The following is a 26,095-nucleotide window of genomic DNA, read 5'->3' as shown; positions in this document are numbered from 1 at the left end:
ATCAGGTTATTAATGTTGTCATTTCTGCTTATTGGGATGTTAAAAACATGGTCTCCGGAGAACATCTACACAGCGTCATTAGATGCTCTTCCCAGAGAAATTTACTTTTAAGATTAGCTGTTGATGCAATTAAAAAAGAAGACATCTCCCTAAGGTAATTTTGTCGTAGTCAGGTAGATCACACAGATAACAGACTTCTTCGGTGTGTAATAAAATGTAGGGTGTAATATGCTTCTCAATAATTATGTTAAAAAAATAACAATAGCCATAATAGTAATAACAGCAGAAAGGGAAAAATGTGAACCGTAAAGCAGTTTGGAATAAATTTCGTGACTGGTTAATAGACATTAACATTTGTCCTTTTCCCCTCATTTATAATTTTTTTTCTTGATCTGTTTAATTGCATTGTTAACACTGAAACTGCATAATACTAAGCCTACATTTTACTTAAAAAGATTTCATTTAATTAATGGCATTATTCTGGTACATATTTGATAGTTCTGACGACACAGACAGATGGCGGTGTCAGATGTATGAAAACACTCTGTTTGATTTGTTGGTTAAAACTTGGTAAGATGACGATTTACTATTAAACCAATCCCGGCGACAATATCGATAAGATCTTTATGTCTCACTGAATTACATTTTTGTCCAAGTGATTAAGCTAACGATCACCAAAATAAGTCTACGCGCAAGTCGCCGAAGTGGTGTCAACTCGAAAGATTTGCCTCCAGCGAACGGTCTACCCGACGGGAGGCCCTAGTCACACGACATTTTGTTACCAGAATAATTACTTCATCTCGTCTGATAAATTTTACTAAAACTATCTCTCTCACGTGGTGTAAATTACAGGCTGTGTTGTATGTTGGTTTCACTCGTAATTTTGCGTATGATCTGAAACACAATAGAAGGAAATCAAAGAGTATTGTAACCAGCGTAATATGCATTTTGCACTACAGCATACAGGAACCACATAGTTTCTTTATGAATGATAAAGGCCGGCACTATTTCTCTGTAAATGGCGTACAGATTGATAGTCGAGATGTAAGTCTCGTGATTTCGTTAGGCTTTCGCTCTTGCAGTATGATGGAGGTTTGCAGCCACAGCCTAGCGGCGATGACGTCACAGTTGCGCCATGAGGCCTGTAAATCAGAAGCTATGGTTTCAACCCCCTACAGCCTTCTGTGCGCCTGACTCGACAGTTGAATGTGTAGTCGAACTGCCTGGTTATGTCGTTCCAGCCTTGTCCTCAGTCGAAAATTTTTTTTAATGGGCGGAAGTTCTCTATTCATCAAAATATGTTCCAGTATCGAACATCTTCTCCTCCAGCTATATTCAAACAACAGAAAAAAGTTGAAACACGTTTTATTAAGTCACAGTTTACAAGGGAAGTGACACCAATTTTGAATATTATTGTTTTATAGCACCTTTATTATTTCTTGCAGAGCAAATTTATTTTGCTTGTTCGAAAGGCATCAGTTCTAGAGCTTCTCGGTTTTGAAATGAATTACCTAATGGCTTTCGCTGGTTCCAAAAAATGATGTGAATCACTAATGCATAGATCCAACCCACACGTCCCAACGTTCAATAAAAGTTGTGGGAAACAGATCACATTTCGAATCTGCTCCAGCCAAAAATTATAACTGATATCAATATTGTACAACAGTTCATTGAAAGTGCTGTAAAATATATAACATATGACAAAAAATATAGGAACGAGTATTAAATATTTTTAGAATAAGTTACTGCAAATCTATGTTCTCTTATACCAAAGTCTTTAAAGAACAAGAAATATTCTTTTGTTGAGATGAACTCGACTTCAAATACTTTCCATCAAGACGTCAAAAAGCGAAATAAACGTGACTGCCATCTGTCGGCCGCTCTGGAAGGCGAAGGGCGGGCCGAGCAACTGTTGCCGGCCGTCGCCAACAGATGGCAGTACGGTAGTCATTCTATTGCATGCAGCAGTACGTGTTGGTAGAAGCGTCTCGCGGGCCCCGAGGAATCATGACGTCATATCATGGCATGACGTCGTCTCTCATGCAAGCCAATATCGCTGGTAGTTTTCGAAACGCGGATATTCTTTGAACATGGCATGCTGATGCATTGTGGATTTGTGTATGATGGCGGGATTTGTGTGCGTTAAAGCTTTTCAATCACGGAAAAAAATTGATAATACTTGCTGCAAAAGCACGTGTTTGCAGACGAGAAAGGATAGTTTATATTCCAGACGATGGACGGTAAGTAACTTCCGTTAGTAATCTTATCATGCGCAAGAAAAGTAAAATGTATGGTAAATCTACAGAAATTTCATTCTTTGTGCCTATAGTATTCTGATGCATTATGTTACTCAGTAAAGTTTCTTTCAATGCATGTATGTGGATTATTTGTGGTAACGGCGTATTCTCATAACAAATGGCTTCGGTATTTAAGTTGCAATCATCGTAACTTTTTCCTGATCAAAAATTGTGTAGTCACTGTATTCTAACAGTAACCCGCACATTTGAAAACTTTTGAATGTTCACAATTAATCATTGATCATAGTCAGTATTTTTGACAGTAAAATAGATATGAATTGCAGTGACTGAATCCAGGTTTGTGAGTGGTGTAATGTGTGTTTGTAATGGATGTTTCAGAGTTTCTGAAGTGAAAGTCCAAGGAAGAGAAGACAACGAGAAGTAGCTTTTTTGTCTGTTTCATGGTTTATAGGCCTACTGGGGAAACTCGCCATGTAAAAAAACGAGTAACGCATCCAGCTTGGTACCTCTATGATGATGTGGAAATCCGAGCATTGTTAATAAAGAAATTAATTCTGTGTGTGTCTTTCTTTTGATTCCTTTATCATGTTGCTTATAGTAGACCAAATTTAATTAAAATACCCAGGTGATAATTTCAACATAAATTGGACTATGTGCATAGCTGCTTCTCACAGGCAAAGTATAAATATTCACCATCCTATGGCATGCGTGTTCACTAGTCAGTTATGGCAAAAGAAATCACTGACTCAAAGCACAATTTGCTTGGTAGACATAATTGGAAATGGCCTTTTTAGTTATAAGTTTACATTATTAGTTTATAGTACTCCCTGAGAGATTATCTTCTGCATTTCTTGGCCCTGACATGATTAGGTCTGGAATACAGCATTAAGTGTGCTGCTCTGCTGTCAGCAGCATGGTAGTCAATGTGTTAAGCAGTCGTTTAGGAACTAGTGTGAAGTATATGCATCTGTACAGCCTTGGCTAAAAAGATACAGCTAGAATGCTAATTACTGTTTCAGGAATTATCCTTTACACAGTTAAATATATTATGTTAAATATGTATCTAAAACTGAATTCATGAATAACTTTGTAGTCATTTAAATAAAAATACCGCAAACCGAAAAATTGTCTTGAAATGGTAAGGGATATCAAATATAAGTAAATATTTTTCCTCGGTAAGATTAAAGTGTAAAATTGCTGATACCTGGTTGTTACCGTGAGATCAGTGCTGGCCCCAGCAGAGCAATCTGCTGTGACCACTGGCACCTTCATGCCAGCCAACGGGTTAATACACAAAACAGGGCAGTGCAAGACTTGGTCTGTAATTGTCATTGGTTGAAGCAACTAAAATTAAATTTCTGGGGTATGCTGCAACTGTGTTATTGGTATATTCCCCAGCATGATTTAAGATCTTTGCATTGAAATGGCACTGACAGTGTGTAATATATTTTGTAACCGAGAATAGATAAAAATTTATGTGGGAATATATTTCAAGAACCCCTTTCAATCCTAACCTGACAATTATATTGACACACCAGTAAACCCACCTGAATGGCACACTGGGTTACACAAGCATTAGCTGTAGAATAGGTAATTTACACAGAAAACTTTTCATACAAATTTTATTGTAAAGCACACTGAAGTTAAGGGAAAGATGCAATGCCTAGATGAGATAAACATGGACACACAATAACTCGTTTTGCTCAGATATATGGAAAATTAACTGTAGTATTATATGATGTATAACATATGACATACAACACATCTGAGGTGCAAATTTGTGGAGAGGAGAGATTGCATTGAACCTGTTGTGTATGGTGCATATTTTGTTGCAGTGCTGGGATGATGTCATCCAGATTTCAAAATTAGGGGTCTTGTAATGAAACTCTCATCAGTTTTAATATTTAAAAATAAACACGCCTGAAAAAGGAAGCTGAATTGGACTTTAAATTAAATTGCAAAAATTTTCTTGTTTTGCACATTCACTGCAGCTGACACTTAAAAGCTCGTGGCTAGTAGCTCTTATTGACCTTTGTGTCAGCCACAGTGAACATGTTGAAGATTTTAAAGTAACAAAGTAGTTGTTGACATTCTGGTATTAATGGATGGCAGCAGGAAACACAGCAATGAAATAATGTGAATGACTTAAACCAGGAATTAAACAAGTCTACATAGCTTTGAACACAGTCATTTCACACTTCTTAGTCACTGCATATTTGTGTGCTATAACTAATACAGCAACCTTTCATTTTCTCATCTTTGATCTGGGACACATGTCACATCTTACTTGTTTTCCTAGAGCAACTCTAGGTTTACTAGATCCACATTTCAGAATTCTGGTAATTGTAGTCCTACTTCATGCTGAAAGTGTGGGTTGATAGCTGTCTCTTCAGATATGATCTCATCAACTGCCATTTCAGAAACTTGAAGGAAAAATGTGATTATTAGATTTTCTGTCAGTGATGAATATATCACTAATGTATATACCACACAGATATTCATGATGCTATAGAATAGTGCAGGGCCATCTTCTGGAACACCTGCTGGGTAGACTAAACAGTGCACTTCACATCCAGTGCATCAATTTCTTCATAGGTAGTATCATAGTACACTACTATCTCAGGCTTGATTGTTGCGATGCTCAGTGAAACAGCATTATGCCTTGAAGACACTAAACTAACAGCCTTCTTAAGTTTTAACTATATATGACCATGCAGCTTTGCTAGAATAGAAATGATAATTAAATGAACACCCTAGCTGCAAGCAGGCGTTGATACACTTCGTTGGGGACATGTTGAAAATGTGTGCCCCGACCGGGACTCGAACCCGGGATCTCCTGCTTACATGGCAGACGCTCTATCCATCTGAGCCACCGCGGGCACAGAGGATAGTGCGTCTGCAGGGACTTATCCCTTGCACGCTCCCCGTGAGATCCACATTCCCAACATGTCCACAACACTACATTCAACATGTCCCCAACGAAGTGTATCAACGCCTGCTTGCAGCTAGGGTGTTCATTTAATTATCATTTCTATTCTAGCAAAGCTGCATGGTCATATATAGTTAAAATAAAATATGGGTTCCCGGCCTTTGACCTTCTTGTGTGCGAACGCACACGCTATGCCCGAACTCGTACGGGACTTGGTAGATTAATCTGCCACGAGTAATGAGTATGATGGGCAAATATCTAATAGGCGCACTACGAATGTAGTGTTGTGGACATGTTGGGAATGTGGATCTCACGGGGAGCGTGCAAGGGATAAGTCCCTGCAGACGCACTATCCTCTGTGCCCGCGGTGGCTCAGATGGATAGAGCGTCTGCCATGTAAGCAGGAGATCCCGGGTTCGAGTCCCGGTCGGGGCACACATTTTCAACATGTCCCCAACGAAGTGTATCAACGCCTGCTTGCAGCTAGGGTGTTCATTTAATTAGCCTTCTTAAGTTTTTGAATGAAGGATATAAGTAAGTAATATATCCAAAAACAATTAAGTTTTACATTTTGCTGTAAGAAACTCGTTTTGAATCTTTCCTTTTATTATTATTTTGTACATGTGTGACCTTTTTGTGTCCTCTTCCCAGTTTGACAAGTACATCTGATTTACTTAACGAGGATATTTATGGTTACAAACAAACAAAAAAAGAAAAAAACATGTGGTGACAATGCAACCTGCGAACAAAGATCATCTTCCAAAACTTTACGAGCCTAGGAAGTAAGCACAATGATTTGGACATAATAGCATGTTTTAATAAACCAGATGTTTCAGTTATTACTGAGCACTGGTATACCAAAAAAGAACCTTATTATGCACCAATTAACAAAAAATTTCTGCTCGTCTTTCAGTAGGGATATCAAACCTTATGGTGATGTTGCAAAAGTGCCAATAGTTGGTGCTCAATTCCTTACATGTTGGAGGTGTTACTGAACTTAATGCGATAAGCTATAGATGGGAAAGCTAATCTCTATCAATTGCTTGTAGAGAGAAATAGTAAATACTCTGGGAAAACGGCTGGGTAATAATGCTGATAATTGTTCACAGTTTAATAAAACCTTATCTAACACAAATCAGTTTTCACTCTTATGAATGGCGAGTGGCATACACTGATCTAAAATTACTGATATGTAATACAGGGTACCCAGGACTTAGTACTGGGATACTTTCTTTTGTCGATTTATGTAAATGACAAAATACTGCTCCCCAAATTCAAGGATAGTTCTGTATGCTGAGTGTAAAGTGTAAAGGTCATGAGCAACTACAAAAACTATGAAACTGTATTACAAATGAAATAATTCAGTATTTCTATGAAAGTCATCTCATTGTCAGCACAAGATAGCAGCAGTAATGGATTTTCACCCCACAAGACAGATTTTGAAATTCAGTTGTGCACTGGAACTGATATTGTCATCAAAGAAAACTACTGCTTGGTTACAGTTAAACTTTCTATATTTAACATGTTATAACATGGAAACTAATTACTGTACAAGAACACAACTTGGTAGCATTAATGTCAAGGACATGAGCAAGAGAAATAATGCAGAATCAATTCAATTGAAACACTTTTAATGTTTCCAGAATGAGAAACATCCCCCAGGCTGTGGCTAAGCCATGTCTCCGCTATATCCTTTCTTTCAGGAGTGCTAGTTCTGCAAGGTCGCAGGAGAGCTTCTGTAAAGTTTGGAAGGTAGGAGACGAGATACTGGCAGAAGTAATGCTGTGAGTACCGAGAGTGAGTTGTTCTTCGGTAGCTCAGATGGTAGAGCACTTGCTCGCGAAAGGCAAAGGTCCCGAATTCGAGTCTCGGTCGGGCACACAGTTTTAATCTGCCAGGAAGTTTCACTTTTAATGTGCTGCTACAGTACACGACACCAGTACCATTACTGGTGACGGTGATGGAGGCTGCTATGAAAAGCTTGCGATTTTATTCAAATCTGATGTGGCAAGTTAACAAAACTTTTTATCCATGTGAGTAAAATTATTGTGTAAAATTGATAGCACAGCTTCTTACAGAAATCTTTTCAGAGCCCTTCGGAGTCTTTCACTTACATGTCAACATATTTACTCCCTAATAGTATTTGTTGTTCATAATACGGGTAATTTTACTCTGTTCAGTGTAATTAACTTGCAAAATACTGGAAGTAAAAACAATGTCCATGTAGACTATACATCCCTGCCTACGATTCAGAATGGAATATCACATTCTGATTGAAAGTCTTTAACAGGTTGCTGCTAGACATCAGGCAGAAAACTGAAAATCCTAAGGTAATAAAAAAATACAAAGTAAAAAAATATTTTATTAGCTTCTCCTTCTATAATTATAATTAAACATAATGTTTCGACTCACGAATGCAATTGCTAGTTAATGTTAACACTAAGGTTCAAATTAACAGGATTTTAAGGTTACCATTATATGTACAGCTGACAGTACTCATTGTAAAATTATGAAATGACTTGTACAAAGTATGAGAGAAAAACAGCACTTAAAAAAAAAAAAACAACAACCTTTCTAGCTTTCAGGGTGTTACTTCCTTCCTCTGGGAAGATGAATATAGTTTGTGACTGGAAATGAGGGGAAGGTCACTTACACCACCCGTATAGAACAATTATGTGACACATTCATGAGTACTGCTCCAATGTTTGAGATCCAGGTCAGATTTAAGCAACACATTGAAGCAACTCAGAGTCTGGATGCTATATAGATTACCAGTAGTTTCAAACTATGTGTGAGTATAATGAGAATCCCTGGAGGGAAAATAATGTTCTTTTTGTACAACACTATTGAGAAAATTTAGAAGGCATGAGAAATCTGGGCTCGGATGGTAGATAGCCTTTCTTCCCTCTCTCTGTTTGCGAGTGGAACAGGAAAGAAAATGATTTGTAGTGGTACAAGGTACCCTCCACCAGGTACCATTTGGTTGCTTGTGTAGTATGTATGTACATCAAAATACGGAAGAAAATTGTGACTGCCTACTACATTAAGAAGTAATAGTTGAACTAACCTAAGCTTTGTGATTTACTTCAAATGTTTTGTCCCACTGATACACTCTGACAATCAGTGACTTGCATCTATAGCAGTCTTACAATTTGGAGATGTCAGTAGACTTACTGCTTGGATCTATTAATATTCCCTCATTGAGCTCTTTTTATCTTAAGATCACATAAACTGGATTTTTGAGAAACTACATACAGGGAGATGTGATTGGCATATAGCTGTTTGTTTACAGAAAAACAGCGATCAAAATTTAAGCATATCGGTAACACACATTGGGCAAGAGCACATATCTGGGCTAGAGCACTATACTAGATTTCGCCCCCTTCCCCCCCTTCCCCTAGAAACCGTGGCTGGAGTAATAACTATTTGTAGCATAGTCTGAGGTCTACATTAGGTTGAAAAGCGATAATTTCGTCGACAGTTGTGGAACACAGCGAATGAGAAATAACGGTTGTGATAACAGACAGACGTGTGGCTTTGCCTAATATTTGTTTGCGGCGTATTTAAATGCACTTTCCCACATTTAATGCATTTCTCATAATAAAAAAATAAAACTACAGGGTGATCCCCAAAAAACATATATTAGAAAATGAACATTCATCCGACGTGTTATGATGCATATTATTTACAGATATCGTACACAAACTGGAAAAATGCAATTGGCGTTCCACTACGTATCCTTTACCATATTTGATTTGTTTTTCCGCATTTGCTACTGCTGGTATGGGTTCAAAGACAAATTCGTGCTGCAAACGTCTCAGTGGTAGTTAGCCTACATTGGTAAGCTGCAGTTAATGCGTTAAAAACATTTATACACATTGTCCTCAATGCGTAATATGTGTTATGCTATAAATCACTCTGCCTTTCGACCAATAATTTGTTATCAGTTGGCTTCAATCAATCACGTAGGACTCTAATGTGTAACTTTGACTACGCTGCGGATTATTATGTCACCATAATCCAGATTATTCGCATTAGAACCTTCTTTCTACATTTAATTCTGTTAATGGAAGCTTCATTCAAACAATCTGGATTGATTTGACGTTCCAAAACAATAGCTGATGGCAAGTCTGTACAAACGCTGTGGCCAACGTGTGACGTCACTTACGTCAACAGAGTTGTTTACAGGTCTAGTCACCAGGCAGCGCTGTCACGCTTTCAGCCTTACTGATGACGTCATGAAGCGTTTCCTCGGGGCCCGCGAGACGCACGTGTGTTGGTATGCAGGAATGTCGACTTCTCTACTCTTACACTAATTCCCCGCTAAGGGGAAGGCTAAAGGAACATAAACCACTCTTTAGAGTTCAGGGGAAATAAAAGATATTTTAAATCAAATAATAACATGGCATTGAAAGCTGTTTGCTCTTTTAATGCATATCCTATCCGAAAATAACGTCCATATCATCCCTGGTTCTATGGGCAACACATACGTTTTGTCACATTGAATACTGACTGTCTTTCTCACCGTCTCCAAACGTTTGTGGAATTCAGTTCCCACATGTCTCATAGCACAAGACTTATTTCTGGCGTAACAGGGAGATGCTATAAGACTCACATCGCATTTAATATCCACATTTCTCAATTGTTTCACTAAATTTGTAGAAGCTGTCTGTTCACCTAAATGCAGAATATTCGCCAATGCGCCACTAAATGTACAACAGAAAACGCTGTTTCTTCTTTTCATTTGCAGTCATCCTCCTCTACCAGAGAAACTCTTCAGAGAACAAAAAGAAACAACACTGCAGAAGACTAGTAGCGTTCAGTGGAATGCAAATGAACTTTATGATGTTTTCCTCATACGTCTCCGAAGTTGTCATTGAGATGTGACAAGAGAGATTATCTTCAATAATTACTCTCCTTCCTTCTCTCTTTAAGGCAAACAGGAGGAAGTGAGTTTGAAACCAATTGCCAAACAACTCTGTTCTAGCCAGCCACTCTGCAGTGTTCATTTGCATTCCAGGAGGTGACTGTAAATCCAGTCAGGCCATTTTGGCTTTTCTTTTTATATAAGATAAGGGAGAAGGAATTCTCCTGTGCATTCCCAAATAACATGAGAGGTTTTCTCAGGACGTCGACATGTCTGGCAAAACAAGAGCTTTCTTTTGCTGGTATGTCTTGAAACTTTTATCAAAACTGAAGATATTTCACAGGGACGCCTTCAACCTCAGCTTGGTATTTCCCTAAAAAGTTATACATTCCCATTTACATTAGCAGAATTCCTTGAAATATTGACTGTAAATATGTGAGACAGTTCAGAATTTGTCTCTCTAAAAATGCCTTTCCCCAGTCCCATCCAAGCATATTACACTGAACAACAAATTTGAAGTAGAAGCGTGTAAGTTGCATGATTTTGAGTTAGTTATGTTTCTTTCAATATAAAATGATACAAATGCATCATCTTCATAAATATTTAGCTCTAGTTTTTGAAAAAGTAATCTACATTTTTGTATAAATAACTCACTAACTAAATATGTATTCATGTTCCAAGATTCAGCATAACAAATTTTAACTGAATAATTACTTGAATTATGTTATGTGTTATGCATTGATGAATTTCAGTGCCATTCTGGGAGTACAAAAATAAAATAATAAGAAAAAATGAAGATGATATTACATGAATGAAAATACTTTGTAAGTGTACATTGTACCAGAACTATGTAAAGCACAAAAGAAAATATATAAAGTAACTGGTCACAAATATATATAAAGTATTAGAAATGTTAAATGTCCATATGTATAGTATATACAATTACATATTTTGTTCGGAGATAAATACAGAAGATGACCGTTTTCGGTTGACTTTACGTTTTTACACAAACTAGGGAACATCCCTTATGACAGTCCAGCAGTAATCTGCTAAAATAGTAGGGCTCCACTTTCTGGCATACCTCTTCTCAAATGCGGCAGTATCTTGGTGGAATCGCTCTCCATGTTCATCACTTACTGCACCACAATCTTTGGGGAAGAAGTCAAGATGACTATGTAAGAAATGCATTTTCAGTGACATGTATAGACCTAGTTTTTCATAAGATGACAACATGTTATCTACAATCTCCTTGTAATTTATTGTGCGTTTGTTCCATAAGAACTGTTAATAGATTGCCTTAAAACATTCCCATGCGTGCTTCTCATCACCTTGTATGATTTTATCAAACGTATGGTCTCCAAAAAGCTCTCGAATCTGTGGGCCTACAAAGGTGGCCTCCTTTACTTTGGCATCACTTAAGTAAGGGAATTTTTGCCTTAAGTACTTAAATGCGTCACCATCTTTGTTCATCCCTTAACAAAGTTTTTCATGAGACCCAACTTGATGTGCAAGGGCGGGGGCAGAATCTTTTAGGGTCTACTAGAGGTTCACTCTCTTTTGTAAAGCAAATGTCACTTCTCCCCACACACAGCAAAATGTGTCAGCACTGTGGCATTTTTGTTCACTTCAGTAGAAGTCACCTTGAACAATTGGTAGTTAATCTGGAAACAAATGAGCAAAAACTATTAAATGCATTCATAAAGTCTATGAAGTTGAAGATGAGGGAGACAAAAAGATCACTAAGACTTATATCAAAATGTTTATAGCTAAAATAATGCACAGGTAAGGGCAGGGACAATAATATAATGCATTGTTACTAGTAATTATGACTTAAACAAACCAATATAATATTTGGTTTTAAACTTAACATAAAAATCCGTATATAATAATCTCACCGTAATTCAACAGTGTAAAATGAAAACTAGAGCTAATTTTGAATTGTCTTTGTGATATTCGCGATAAGTACATTAGAACTGATAGGAATCGGCTATTTTCATTCGATTTACATTTTCATTGTTGCACAATGTTATCAGCAAGCAGTCTACTTTCCTTTTATAGGTAACAAGTTATGATTTAACCATGCACCTCAATTCAAAGACTGATATTGAGAGACCCACATCACTGACACAGATACTGTCTTTTACAAAAGATCTTTCTCCAGTCCCGGTAAGAACTGTGGGCCTTCCACCTTTCCCATTATTCTTGTTTCTCAATTTGTTCACAATGTTTCTTGTCTTGGAATGTCACACTTCCCTGCAGCTCTCGCAAATTCGTAAAGAAGTAATTTCTTTTAATATTGTCTTGATTTTTGTTAGAATAACAAGTTTTGTGTCGTATCCCTGATTACCTGGGTATGGACGTTTCTGTCATCCAGTGGTCTGTAGAAGAAAAACATAGTAAGCCTACTGATTTATATTCGTGGCTAATTGGAGGCTTAGAATGAATATTTAAGCTTATTTAGAACTGAACCTATAGTACTTTTGAAGGAAGAATATAGAACAATCCTGTTTTCTTTTGCATAAGTTTCTACTGTTGTTCTCGGTAGCTGTGCTGCCTCCAGAACTGGCTGAAAGATGCTGGTTCTACTAATAGTCTAAAACGATACTGTGGTCGACACCAGAGGTAGGTTTAAAACACTTTAATTACACTCACAGTGTAAAGTATTCATCGATAAGGCCAGATTTGGGTCTCACATGTAGTTCGAATCAAAGAAAATCTACTACACTGATTCATAGATTGTTAAATTGTCCTAGTTTTAGTAATCACACTACACAGCCCAGCAACTGAAAGCGATTCACATGTAACAAAAATTTAACGTATCAGTAATCTATGACATTGCTCTCATACACATTTAAGGAACTCTAAACCATTGAGATAGTGCACAAAAATAATAAAGTCCGACAACACCGCCCTGCTAAGAGGTCACTGTTCATGGGAGTGAATGATAAGTTTTCACTCGGAATTAATAAGTAATTACTGTCAGAAAAGTCACGAATGAAGGAATCGTACAGTACACAATATATGTGAATATTTCCGAATGTTAGTTATGACTACAGCACACAGCTCATGACAAGACATACAAATGTTGCTCCATTTACCCTCAGCCACAGACTGCCTTACCTCAGATGTACTAGGTCTGTATACAGTTTCGCCTATGAACAATATGTTCTATGCTACTCATTATTGATAGCAGCCATCTTGCATAAAATATTTTATAACCCTCCAAATACTGAGCTTTATAATTAGCTATGTAATCAACAAATGCTGCATATCAAATGGAACATAAAAATTTACTAATAAATTTATAAAATCCAAGTTCAGAATCTATCAGTAATTTCGACATAATTTGTAACAGTAGTTAGCTTTAATAATAATAGATTCAGAAGATAATTAGTTTCAGGCAATTTTAGATACCTTGTGGAATTAATAGGTACTTTCAAATGATATTCGTTAACATGCTGAAATGCGTGTCCTACCACGTGCTACATTTGTATGGTCGTATTGTATGAACTTTTTCAATTAACAATAATTCACAATAAACAAAGTTTCTGAGTTAATTAGATAACTGCAACTGTATTAGTAAGTAGTGTGTAATGAGAATGAAAGTCAGTAGGGCTAAGCTTATTTAAGAACCTGAAATCACTATGCACTCCCTGGGTACTAGGTGCAGTATCATATTGTCATTATTACAGTTATCATTACTATAGTTACCTTCGAAAATTTATCGGGGTTGAAAAACATAGAAGATGAGCCAGGATACTGAACTTGCTTCGTCTCAAGTGATGTCAGAAATTGTGCAACTGTCTACCAGAAGTTCTTTTTTTATAATTGCGATAAGAAATTTCCAATCCTTACATGCATAAGTAGTATAGTAGTATTGACGGGGTCCATCATCAAAATCAGATAATTCACGCTAAAGCGAGTCACTTTCTCAATTTTATTCTAGTAGTATCTTGATTTATTATTACAGTTTCAATTTAGTAAACGTTATACTATAGTAGTGGCAACCTTTCACCGACGGAATGTTTCTCTAAAACGAGCATGAACCTGCAACTAACTGTGTCACAGTGTTAATTTCGATACAGTAACTAATCGTTTGAAATAACATTACTCCACTGTAAACTGAAAGAATTATTTGACTGCTTGAAAATGAAACATTATGAAGGAGGTCACTGCACTGAAATCTCTACCTGTATTGCTGTCTTCACTGCCAATTTGGTAACACTCGTTTCGCACAACTTCCCGCAAACGTGACGTCACTTTCACCCCACACGCAAAAGTCGACGACTGCGAATTTCGTCAGCGTTCGATACGGGCCTCTCACAAGACTTCATGTGCGCATACGGGATATTTACAAAAACACGTCAGCATTGAAATGATTTATTATAGTCATTGCAATACTAAGACCCATATAACGATTATCGGCAGTTAATGTCTACGTATAGGAGTGCTCTTTGAGGAGTGAGTTTTTATCGTCAATCATTTTCAAGTTAAACATTAACGTTCTTATCATTTGCCGTTTCAAGGTCACAGGGCGCTGAAAATTTATCGCAAACGCGTTGCCATTGTGTCTGAGATGATATACAAAATTTTATTGCTTGTTAAGAAAAATGCTGAGAGTGAAACCGACATACATCACAGCCTGTAAATTACCCTACAAGAGTATCTGTGATAGAGATAGTTTTAGTAAAAATTAGAAGACAGGATGAAGTAATTACTCTGATGACCTTACATTTAATTACTTTGACAAAAATGTAGTTCACTGAGACATAAATGACTCACCAAAGATCGTATCGATATTGTCGCTGGGATTAAATAAATTTTAAACCATCATGTAACCAAGTTTTAAACAACACATAAAAAAATAATATATAGGCCTAGTTTTATGAACATTCAGTGCTAAAAGTGCAGTTACGCATATTGAGGAGAGAAAACTAGGAATGAGGGGAAAATGACAAAAGTAAATGTTTGTTAACCTGTCAGAAAATTTATTCCAAACTAATATACAGTTGAATATTTTCTCATCTTGCTGTTATTACCATTATGGCTCTCGTTAAATGTTTAAACATAATTATTGAAAAAAATATACACGGTACTTTTGTTACACACTGAATAATTCTGTGGTCTGTCTGATCTACATTACTACAAGAAAAGTCCCTTAGGTAGAAGTCTTCTCTTTTAATTACAACAACAGTAAATATCTCAGGGGAGAGCATCTAAAATGGCTCTGAGCACTATGGGACTTAACAGCTGAGGTCATCAGTCCCCTAGAACTTAGAACCAGTTAAACCTAACTAAGGACATCACATAAATCCAGGCCCGAGGCAGGATTCAAACCTTCGACCGTAGCGGTCGCGCAGTTCCAGACCGAAGCGCCTAGAACCGCTCGGCCACACTGGCCGGCGGGAAGAGCATCTCATGAAGCTGTGTTCATGTTCTCTAGATGCCATGATTTTAACAACAAAATAAGTAAAAATAACAACATTAATGACCCATTATTAGGACACTACGACACAAATCTGTTCACCTTTCTTATGTGTTCATCATTTTCTATTACTAAAAGTCTTTTATCTAGCACTAATTACGTTTTAGATGTCTCACATCTCAGCTTCTTAAGAACAGATCTGGCATAAAACCCTGACAAGTATGTGAAAATGGTCAAGTATTCCTGAGCAGACTGAATTTGTTCCTCACTGAAATCCATTTCACTGTCAAAGTTGGTGGGAGTGGAGGTAAGGCCTCATCAACTACACAGTCAGTTTAAAAAGAATCTGAATCTGTTCCAACTTCTTCAATAGTACATGTCAGAATTTTCAAGGGCAGCCAGGTCTGAATTCTTAGCTTTAATTTGAATATCAAATCCCTGTCTCAAGAAACCAAACGTTGAGATCCTGCCATTGTTCGATGTTTTCCAAATCTCGCTTCTAGAGTAGCTATCTGAACCTTTCCTGGCACTTCCTCACTGCAATACTTGGTCATTTCTAGACTGTGAATGGTATCTGATATGCCCAAATGTGTGTTATTGGATAATCCAAATGTTCAATCAGGACAATATGTCTGTATATCCAACCACGATAAAAATCTTTCTAAATATCTGATATTTTCGTCACTTTTGCTAGAAAATGGTTACTGAAGAGCATTATTGAAATGGCTATCTCTACCAGGTGAGGTAAAATTTAAAATCTTCCGCCATGTGTAAATTAATTTTGATGAGTTTAGCAGCGCTCCCAGAACTTAGTAAGATGATGTCCCCTCAAGGCTAAGAAACCTTGAACAGTCATCTCATTGAACTATTAAGTACAGGTTTGACATTTGGTCGCTCTAGGTGGCTTTTATAATGATACTTTAAGTTGATTGGCAGATTTTATTATCTGTATACACCCTGCATCATGTAGCTTTTTAACGGCAGAGAACTCGGCCATAACCAGTTGTATACTTTTTGAATCTGTTTAAAACTGTAGTTACTTTATTGCCTCATCAGTATCTTTTTTATCGATTCAGTTGTTTCTGACACATTTTAATATGCGAAAAAAAATAAAACTTTAAGAGGGCTTGTGATTCATCACAGTGGTGTTTGTAAACTATTGACAGTTGAGGAAAGGAAGCAGAGAATGATGTGGCCCCTTCAATTGAATTCTCGTGACTAACAACACAAGATAATTATAACCAATTGCATGTAGTCTAGAAACTATTTTCTTAATTAGAGTGAAGAGTTCTTCACCATTTATGTTTCTCGCTGTAAGGATAAAAACCTGAGCCTAGTGCATTTTTAGAACTGAACCACTTTCCAAAATGTTATCTCCCGTGAAGTGCAAATAAGGCGTCAAGATAATTTCGTCAACTATTAGTGAAACAACATGATTTCATTCACAAAGGATACGAATCTTCTGCTTTGTATACAACAGAAAATTGCCACCTAGCTCCTTACCTGGCCGGCGGGAAGAGCATCTCATGAAGCTGTGTTCATGTTCTCTAGATGCCATGATTTTAACAACAAAATAAGTAAAAATAACAACATTAATGACCCATTATTAGGACACTACGACACAAATCTGTTCACCTTTCTTATGTGTTCATCATTTTCTATTACTAAAAGTCTTTTATCTAGCACTAATTACGTTTTAGATGTCTCACATCTCAGCTTCTTAAGAACAGATCTGGCATAAAACCCTGACAAGTATGTGAAAATGGTCAAGTATTCCTGAGCAGACTGAATTTGTTCCTCACTGAAATCCATTTCACTGTCAAAGTTGGTGGGAGTGGAGGTAAGGCCTCATCAACTACACAGTCAGTTTAAAAAGAATCTGAATCTGTTCCAACTTCTTCAATAGTACATGTCAGAATTTTCAAGGGCAGCCAGGTCTGAATTCTTAGCTTTAATTTGAATATCAAATCCCTGTCTCAAGAAACCAAACGTTGAGATCCTGCCATTGTTCGATGTTTTCCAAATCTCGCTTCTAGAGTAGCTATCTGAACCTTTCCTGGCACTTCCTCACTGCAATACTTGGTCATTTCTAGACTGTGAATGGTATCTGATATGCCCAAATGTGTGTTATTGGATAATCCAAATGTTCAATCAGGACAATATGTCTGTATATCCAACCACGATAAAAATCTTTCTAAATATCTGATATTTTCGTCACTTTTGCTAGAAAATGGTTACTGAAGAGCATTATTGAAATGGCTATCTCTACAAGGTGAGGTAAAATTTAAAATCTTCCGCCATGTGTAAATTAATTTTGATGAGTTTAGCAGCGCTCCCAGAACTTAGTAAGATGATGTCCCCTCAAGGCTAAGAAACCTTGAACAGTCATCTCATTGAACTATTAAGTACAGGTTTGACATTTGGTCGCTCTAGGTGGCTTTTATAATGATACTTTAAGTTGATTGGCAGATTTTATTATCTGTATACACCCTGCATCATGTAGCTTTTTAACGGCAGAGAACTCGGCCATAACCAGTTGTATACTTTTTGAATCTGTTTAAAACTGTAGTTACTTTATTGCCTCATCAGTATCTTTTTTATCGATTCAGTTGTTTCTGACACATTTTAATATGCGAAAAAAAATAAAACTTTAAGAGGGCTTGTGATTCATCACAGTGGTGTTTGTAAACTATTGACAGTTGAGGAAAGGAAGCAGAGAATGATGTGGCCCCTTCAATTGAATTCTCGTGACTAACAACACAAGATAATTATAACCAATTGCATGTAGTCTAGAAACTATTTTCTTAATTAGAGTGAAGAGTTCTTCACCATTTATGTTTCTCGCTGTAAGGATAAAAACCTGAGCCTAGTGCATTTTTAGAACTGAACCACTTTCCAAAATGTTATCTCCCGTGAAGTGCAAATAAGGCGTCAAGATAATTTCGTCAACTATTAGTGAAACAACATGATTTCATTCACAAAGGATACGAATCTTCTGCTTTGTATACAACAGAAAATTGCCACCTAGCTCCTTACCTGGCCGGCGGGAAGAGCATCTCATGAAGCTGTGTTCATGATCTCTAGATGCCATGATTTTAACAACAAAATAAGTAAAAATAACAACATTAATGACCCATTATTAGGACACTACGACACAAATCTGTTCACCTTTCTTATGTGTTCATCATTTTCTATTACTAAAAGTCTTTTATCTAGCACTAATTACGTTTTAGATGTCTCACATCTCAGCTTCTTAAGAACAGATCTGGCATAAAACCCTGACAAGTATGTGAAAATGGTCAAGTATTCCTGAGCAGACTGAATTTGTTCCTCACTGAAATCCATTTCACTGTCAAAGTTGGTGGGAGTGGAGGTAAGGCCTCATCAACTACACAGTCAGTTTAAAAAGAATCTGAATCTGTTCCAACTTCTTCAATAGTACATGTCAGAATTTTCAAGGGCAGCCAGGTCTGAATTCTTAGCTTTAATTTGAATATCAAATCCCTGTCTCAAGAAACCAAACGTTGAGATCCTGCCATTGTTCGATGTTTTCCAAATCTCGCTTCTAGAGTAGCTATCTGAACCTTTCCTGGCACTTCCTCACTGCAATACTTGGTCATTTCTAGACTGTGAATGGTATCTGATATGCCCAAATGTGTGTTATTGGATAATCCAAATGTTCAATCAGGACAATATGTCTGTATATCCAACCACGATAAAAATCTTTCTAAATATCTGATATTTTCGTCACTTTTGCTAGAAAATGGTTACTGAAGAGCATTATTGAAATGGCTATCTCTACAAGGTGAGGTAAAATTTAAAATCTTCCGCCATGTGTAAATTAATTTTGATGAGTTTAGCAGCGCTCCCAGAACTTAGTAAGATGATGTCCCCTCAAGGCTAAGAAACCTTGAACAGTCATCTCATTGAACTATTAAGTACAGGTTTGACATTTGGTCGCTCTAGGTGGCTTTTATAATGATACTTTAAGTTGATTGGCAGATTTTATTATCTGTATACACCCTGCATCATGTAGCTTTTTAACGGCAGAGAACTCGGCCATAACCAGTTGTATACTTTTTGAATCTGTTTAAAACTGTAGTTACTTTATTGCCTCATCAGTATCTTTTTTATCGATTCAGTTGTTTCTGACACATTTTAATATGCGAAAAAAAATAAAACTTTAAGAGGGCTTGTGATTCATCACAGTGGTGTTTGTAAACTATTGACAGTTGAGGAAAGGAAGCAGAGAATGATGTGGCCCCTTCAATTGAATTCTCGTGACTAACAACACAAGATAATTATAACCAATTGCATGTAGTCTAGAAACTATTTTCTTAATTAGAGTGAAGAGTTCTTCACCATTTATGTTTCTCGCTGTAAGGATAAAAACCTGAGCCTAGTGCATTTTTAGAACTGAACCACTTTCCAAAATGTTATCTCCCGTGAAGTGCAAATAAGGCGTCAAGATAATTTCGTCAACTATTAGTGAAACAACATGATTTCATTCACAAAGGATACGAATCTTCTGCTTTGTATACAACAGAAAATTGCCACCTAGCTCCTTACCTGCTGGGTGCGTTTCAAAATGAGGAGAGATCTTATGCAGTGTATTAGGATGTGGTAGCACAAAACAGTGTGAGCTCTTTTTAAACTCGTGGTGATATTGAAAATAAAATGCTTCAAAACATAATAGAATCTAGCAAGTATCTATACTGTTTCTTTTGCACACCCATTTATTTCACTTCCTCACACAAAAAATTAATGTTGCTGCTTTCAGTTTCTTAAAAAAAGTTTACCTTATTTTTCAAATAAATGGTTATGAGTAGCAAGTAGTCTGCTGTGAACGATCATTGTTCTTTATGGCGAAGTTTTCCAAGATATCAATAACGTCAAGTAAGACCTTTCATTGGTTTATTGTTAATGGGAACATACCTGTACCAAGATTTGTGGTTTCACTTCTACTAACTACATACTCTCGTCAGTATTTATCACAACAGAGCGCAAAAGTGTAGGAATATCTGTAGCTTCTATTAGAACAAACCAATGGCACCCCCCGACTTTATAATATGCCAATGTTTGGTCAGCTTGACGCACTCTGAGTACTTAAGATGTCCATTCATATTCGCTGTTGACTTTTAGGCACAGGTATTTACTTTACGTCAACTTGATCCAGCGGTCGGCACTCATGCTTTACATTTTCATGAACAGAGAGGCCGTTCATCGTATGAAGATCAGCAATAACTATATCTGTCGCGGTGGGTAATGTCCCAGCGTTAAGAGATCACACAGGAATGCGAAATATTGATGTCTCACTGTGCGGACAGAGAGATATCGACAGTAGGACTGCAGTCAGATAGTGCGGCAGAAGCCGATGGAGATTTCCGTCCTAATACTCCATTTTTACTCAAATTTGACGCAGCAGAAATACCGTGAGCGTGAGTGTCCGAAATTCCGTTCGCGGTTGCGACCAAATTTTTACCCAAAGCTGTTTTGGTGGCACTCTTTTTTGTTACACGTCATCTTAGTTGATCCGTTATCTGATACTGACGAACTGAGAACTAGAGAGTTGGGGTGAAATGCAGTCACAATGACTTCAGACCTCTGGCAGGACACTCGGACTGCGGAGCCAGTCTGCAGTCGATGTTGGTTAGGAAACACTTGTGTGTCCCGTCATAGCATGATACTCAAGTGGTGGGTCCCATACCAGACAGCACCGATAGCGGCTACTGAACGTATACAGAGAAGGGCAGCACATATGGTCACACGTGTGGCTGACCCACAGGAGAGTGTCACGCAAGTGTTGAGACAACTCAATCGGCAGGTGCTTGAAGAGAGCCGCAAGTTACCCCACGAGAGGCCACTTACGACATTTCGCAGGTGACTATTAAGGGGGTATGTAACGGAAACTGTAAACACTTATTTAAAAAATCATTGTAGCCGTATTTATTAATGTACAAACCTAAAATTGTTCATGTGTAAAGCAAAAGAGCTTTGTTTTAACGGAAAAATAATAAATATGCAAAATTAATATTTTGACACTGAACAGAATTTTATTTTTTTATTGTCCTCTTCATAAAAAGCCATAACTCAAATTCTAATCATGCAATTAATCTGAAAATTTTATTCTCCATACTGATACTCCTCATACTCCAGGTTTCTCTTCGCTCCTGCTCGAATCTGACTGCCCTGTATTTGCCGGTAAGACACTCATCTGTTAGCTTTCTTGACCCTGCTCTCGTCGATGGTGTAGAATGCTTTTGTTGTAAACGTTCCTGGATCTAAACCATCTCTCTTCAGTACTTCAATTCTGCCGTTATTGTAACATAAAACGGCATCATAGACACCTATTTTTAGTACTTCAAGTCTGCAGAATGACCTTTTTGAGCATCCAATCCAAATTAAATTAGTGAGGCTTTCATTTAAATTTTGTGTCTTTCCATGAAGACACTTTCTCAATAAACCAGGGTTGGCAAGAAACCTGAATGTGGGCTTCATTGGATTCATAACTGGTTCTGGTAGTGAGGGTTTGTAGCGGGACTTTGAATTTCGCCGCGCTACACTCGTTCCCTCAGACATAAATTACACCGTCACAGCGGTATGAGCTCTCGACGGCAGAGAAAATAAGAATATGAAGGTACAAAAAATTTTAACTCCTTCTGTTTTGCTACCCGCTTTTGTCTTTGAGAGCGGAAGCTTAACTTACTTATTAGCTATTCTTGGTCGGATTAAGACGAAAAAACTCATTGATGTGCAGACGTATTGTGGAAGTTGGTATGAAATTCGGAGGAGGGAAGTAGCAACGTAAAATAATTTGCATTCAGTATCAAGATTATTTTGATTTATATAAATTAGTGATTACTGGACGATTGCAAGATTTCGGAGCAGCTACTACTTTTCACGCAGAAATGAAGTAGGAGATTTTTGAAGACCTGGACGCCGCAGAAGTAATGTTAACATGGTAAAGGATCAACTCTTATCTACGCCCTTTCCTCTTGTTAATCACGTTTTGTTATTCTCTGCTCTCCTTCAAATAATTTTTGTAGTGGAAATTGTTTGACTTTTGCTCAGAAACGCCACAAGGACCACTCAACAATAGCTTTTCCGAATCACGAAGTCCGATAACTTTTCTGTAATACGAAGTCCGATTTGCATTTCATTCTTTCCCTTTTTCACGGTCAATAACGATTTTGAAACCCCCTTTTTATTCACTATTTCTTCCCACATTTTCAACCCTTTCTTTTTCTTTTCTTCTCATTTTCTTTTTATTAACCACTACATGTTTATGTGAATACATCTCGTTTCTGTTGTTGAACTTACACCAATCGTCTTTCGGATACAGAGTGTGCATTGGTGTTTGGTCACTGGATAGTTTGTGGAAAAAAATTGCCCACACTGCACACCACATTGCCTCTAAATTATGTGTACCTTTTCTGATAGCTCTCCCATAATATAACTGTAGAGAATCAGTTTCTTTCAGAGTAACCATGCCTTTTCCTCCTAGTGGTTTTCCATCCTCAAGTACTTCACCTTTCTTCTCTTTCAGCAAGCGACGAAGCCTACCATCAAGCCTCTTTTGGATGTGGTCATCACATTCCAACCTATCTATTGTTGTATTGTACAGCTTTATATCTGTTACAGCTGTGAACGTAGAGGAGTCCCCATCACCAAGGTATTTAGTATATCTAGCACCATACTGGTCCTCAGATCTGGAGAACATCCTCACAACTGCAGCAGCTTCCATGCCCCCACTTGAGCCACTATAATTTTTAGAGCATGCTGCTGCATTCTTTTCTTGCCACAGTTTCTCACTTTCATTGTTGGATATTTTCTTTGTTGCACACTGATGGCAGTATTTAGACGTAATTTCTACATCTAAAACTGTACCTGAGTCAATAGCAAGAACAGATGCAACTCCATGGGGATATGCGCATCCAGGTCCCATCTACAAACACACACTGGTCATTAACATTTGTAGGAGATTCACTGTCATGAATATCTACTCAAGGATCTCTCTGGATTGTTTCCACCAGTGCCTGCACTGCTGTCTTCATAGAAACTGTAGCAGTACCTCATACAACATCAGACATTTCTTTATTTAATTTTCGCGCCTTGCACAAGGTGGAGGCATGTTCAGAAAATCGCACAATAAATTACCTCCTCCCTGTCCTGTCCAAGAGATCTCAGAGCATATGCTAACCTAAAATTGCTTTCATAGGTACCAGGGTCAGTTTTTTTGGAGGAGGAAAATGAAAATTCATAGCCACAAGAATTAATTTAAAGTCACAAGCTGTTCCCACTCTTCTTTCTCCAGCAACAATCATGCATTGCGTATTTTTACAGCAAACACACGAACATGGAAACTTTATAGCCTGGCATAGAAGCTCTAAATCAATAAGTCTGAATCCAGTGGAATCGATATCAACATCATCCACGCACCTGTACAATTCTCCTGTCCCAAGTTCCGATGCTGAAGCTGAGAGCTTATGTTCTTCATTTCGAGCTGCTTCCTCTTTTTTGTTGGTAAACCGATTTCCATTCAATCTCCGTCACCCAAACACATTATGCATAAATCTTAACTTCCACGTAAAGGTTTGCAAATTCAAGCGTCCACCCACTAATATATGTTAGTATAGTCGAAACGTAAATAAACCACTGCAAGAAAGCTTTCAGGCAAAGATGTAGATGTCAGCCAGAGATATAGATGTCAGTCAAAATATCGAAAGAAAATAGCTTTCACACTGAAAAGAATTCCGCTGAAGCAAGCAGTTTCCCAAATCTCAGAAAAGGTGGGAGAGGCCCCAAGTGAAGAATTAATCAGTTTAACAATTTAAAGGCATTTTTAAAGCTGCTAGCGTGATAAAATTCACAAACAACATGGATTAAACTGCGTGTATCAAGAAAACAATGTTTTTGAAAAATCGATTTTTTGTCCGAAAATCCATTACATTTCCCCGGAAGCGAGGAGTCCAGAGGCGCTCTCCAGCCACTACGCGTCGCTGCCGTAAGGAGGCTGAAGGCAGAGTCAGACCGGCCACAGCACGGAGACGTCTCAGCACTCGCCCTTAACGCACTCCGTACGCGAACGGAAAGGGAAAAAATTTCAAAACTTGTTACCGTGCCAAGTACCCTCTACCATGCACTTCATAGTGGTTTGCTGAAATCGTTATAGGAACAAAAAGCTGGCCAAAGCCGGAGATAAATTCTGCCGAAATTTTTACAGAGGCGCAAACCGTGTTCTGAAAGTATAGATTAAATAAAGTAGGTGGTGGTCTGTTTGTGTCTGTTGGTAGTAGTTTATCTTGTAGTGAAGTTGAAATAGATAGTTTCTGCGAATTACTATGGGTAGAGGTTATACTCAACAGCTGTACCAAAATAATAATTCACTCCTTCTACCGACCTCCGACTCAAGTGATACAATAGCTGAACGCATAAAGAAAACTTGACTCACATTACAAACTAGTACCCCACTCATACAGTTATAATTGGTGGAGATTTCAATCTACCCTCGATTTGTTGGTGAAAATACATGTTGAAAGCCGATGGTAGACAGAAAACATCTTCAGAAATTGTACTAAATGCTTTCTCTGAGAATTACTTTGAACAATTAGTTGATGAGCCCACACGAATTGTAAATGGTTGCGAAAACACATTTGACCTGTTAGCCACAAATAATCCTGATCTAATAGAGAGGGTCATGAAGGATACAGGGACTAGTGAACACAAGGTCATGGTAGCGAGGCTCAGAACCGTATCAACCAAAACCTCTAAAAATAAACGCAGATAAAAATTCGCTTGATACCTTCCTAATAGAGAGTCTCCATTCCTCGCAAGCTAATTTCGTAAGTGTAGACCAGATATGGCTCAAATTCAAAGATACACTATCGAACGCAGTAGATAAATTCATACCGCATAAGTCAATAAGAGATGGGACTGATCCACCATGGTACACAAAACACGTCAGAACACTGCTGCAGAAACAACGAAAAGGATGCCAATTCACAAGAACGCAAAATCCCCGAGAGTGGCTAAGTTTCACGGAAGCTCGAAATTTACTGTGGACAACAATGCGAGATGCCTTTAACAGTTTCCACAATGAAATATTGTCTCAAAACATGGTAGAAAACCCAAAGAGATTCTGGTCGTATGCAAAAAACAGTCAATACCGTCACTGCGCGATCGCGATGGAAATGTTATCGATGATGGTGCCACTAAAGCGGAGTTACTAAATACAGTTTTCCGTAATTCCTTCACGAAAGAAGGCGAAGAAAATATTCCAGAATTCTAAACCAGAACAGCTGTTAGCATGAGTGAAATAAAAGAAGATATCTTAGGCGTTGCGAAACAAGTCAAATCACTTAAGAAAGGCAAGTCTTCAGGTCCAGATGGTATACCAATCAGGTTCCTTTCAGAGTATGCAGACACAATAACGCCTTTCTTAGAAATCATATACAACCGCTCACTTGACGAAAGGTCTGTTCCTAAAGACTGGAAAGTAGCACAGGTCACACCAATATTCAAGAAAGGAAATAGGAGTAACCCACTGAATTAGAGAGCCATATCATTGACCTCAATTTGCAGTAAGATTTTGGAGCGTACAATGTACTCGAACATTA

At 37.7% G+C, this 26,095-nt stretch overlaps 1 long non-coding RNA gene and 2 other non-coding genes across 10 annotated transcripts in view; 2 read left to right on the top strand and 1 right to left on the bottom strand.

Moving 5' to 3' along the window:
- The window catches only part of LOC126212898 (uncharacterized), a 1,289,673-nt gene that overhangs the window by 338,617 nt on the left and 924,961 nt on the right, over positions 1-26,095 (top strand). The window lies entirely within an intron of this gene.
- Trnat-ugu (transfer RNA threonine (anticodon UGU)) lies at positions 5,064-5,138 on the bottom strand. Its single transcript has one exon. It is a non-coding gene; the product is annotated as a tRNA-Thr (tRNA).
- On the top strand, positions 5,548-5,622 carry Trnat-ugu (transfer RNA threonine (anticodon UGU)). Its single transcript has one exon. It is a non-coding gene; the product is annotated as a tRNA-Thr (tRNA).

The sequence above is a fragment of the Schistocerca nitens genome, chromosome 11 (assembly GCF_023898315.1).
Source record: "Schistocerca nitens isolate TAMUIC-IGC-003100 chromosome 11, iqSchNite1.1, whole genome shotgun sequence".
In the NCBI taxonomy this organism is placed as follows: Eukaryota; Metazoa; Arthropoda; class Insecta; order Orthoptera; family Acrididae; genus Schistocerca; species Schistocerca nitens.
This window is presented reverse-complemented; position numbering and strand designations above follow the sequence as displayed.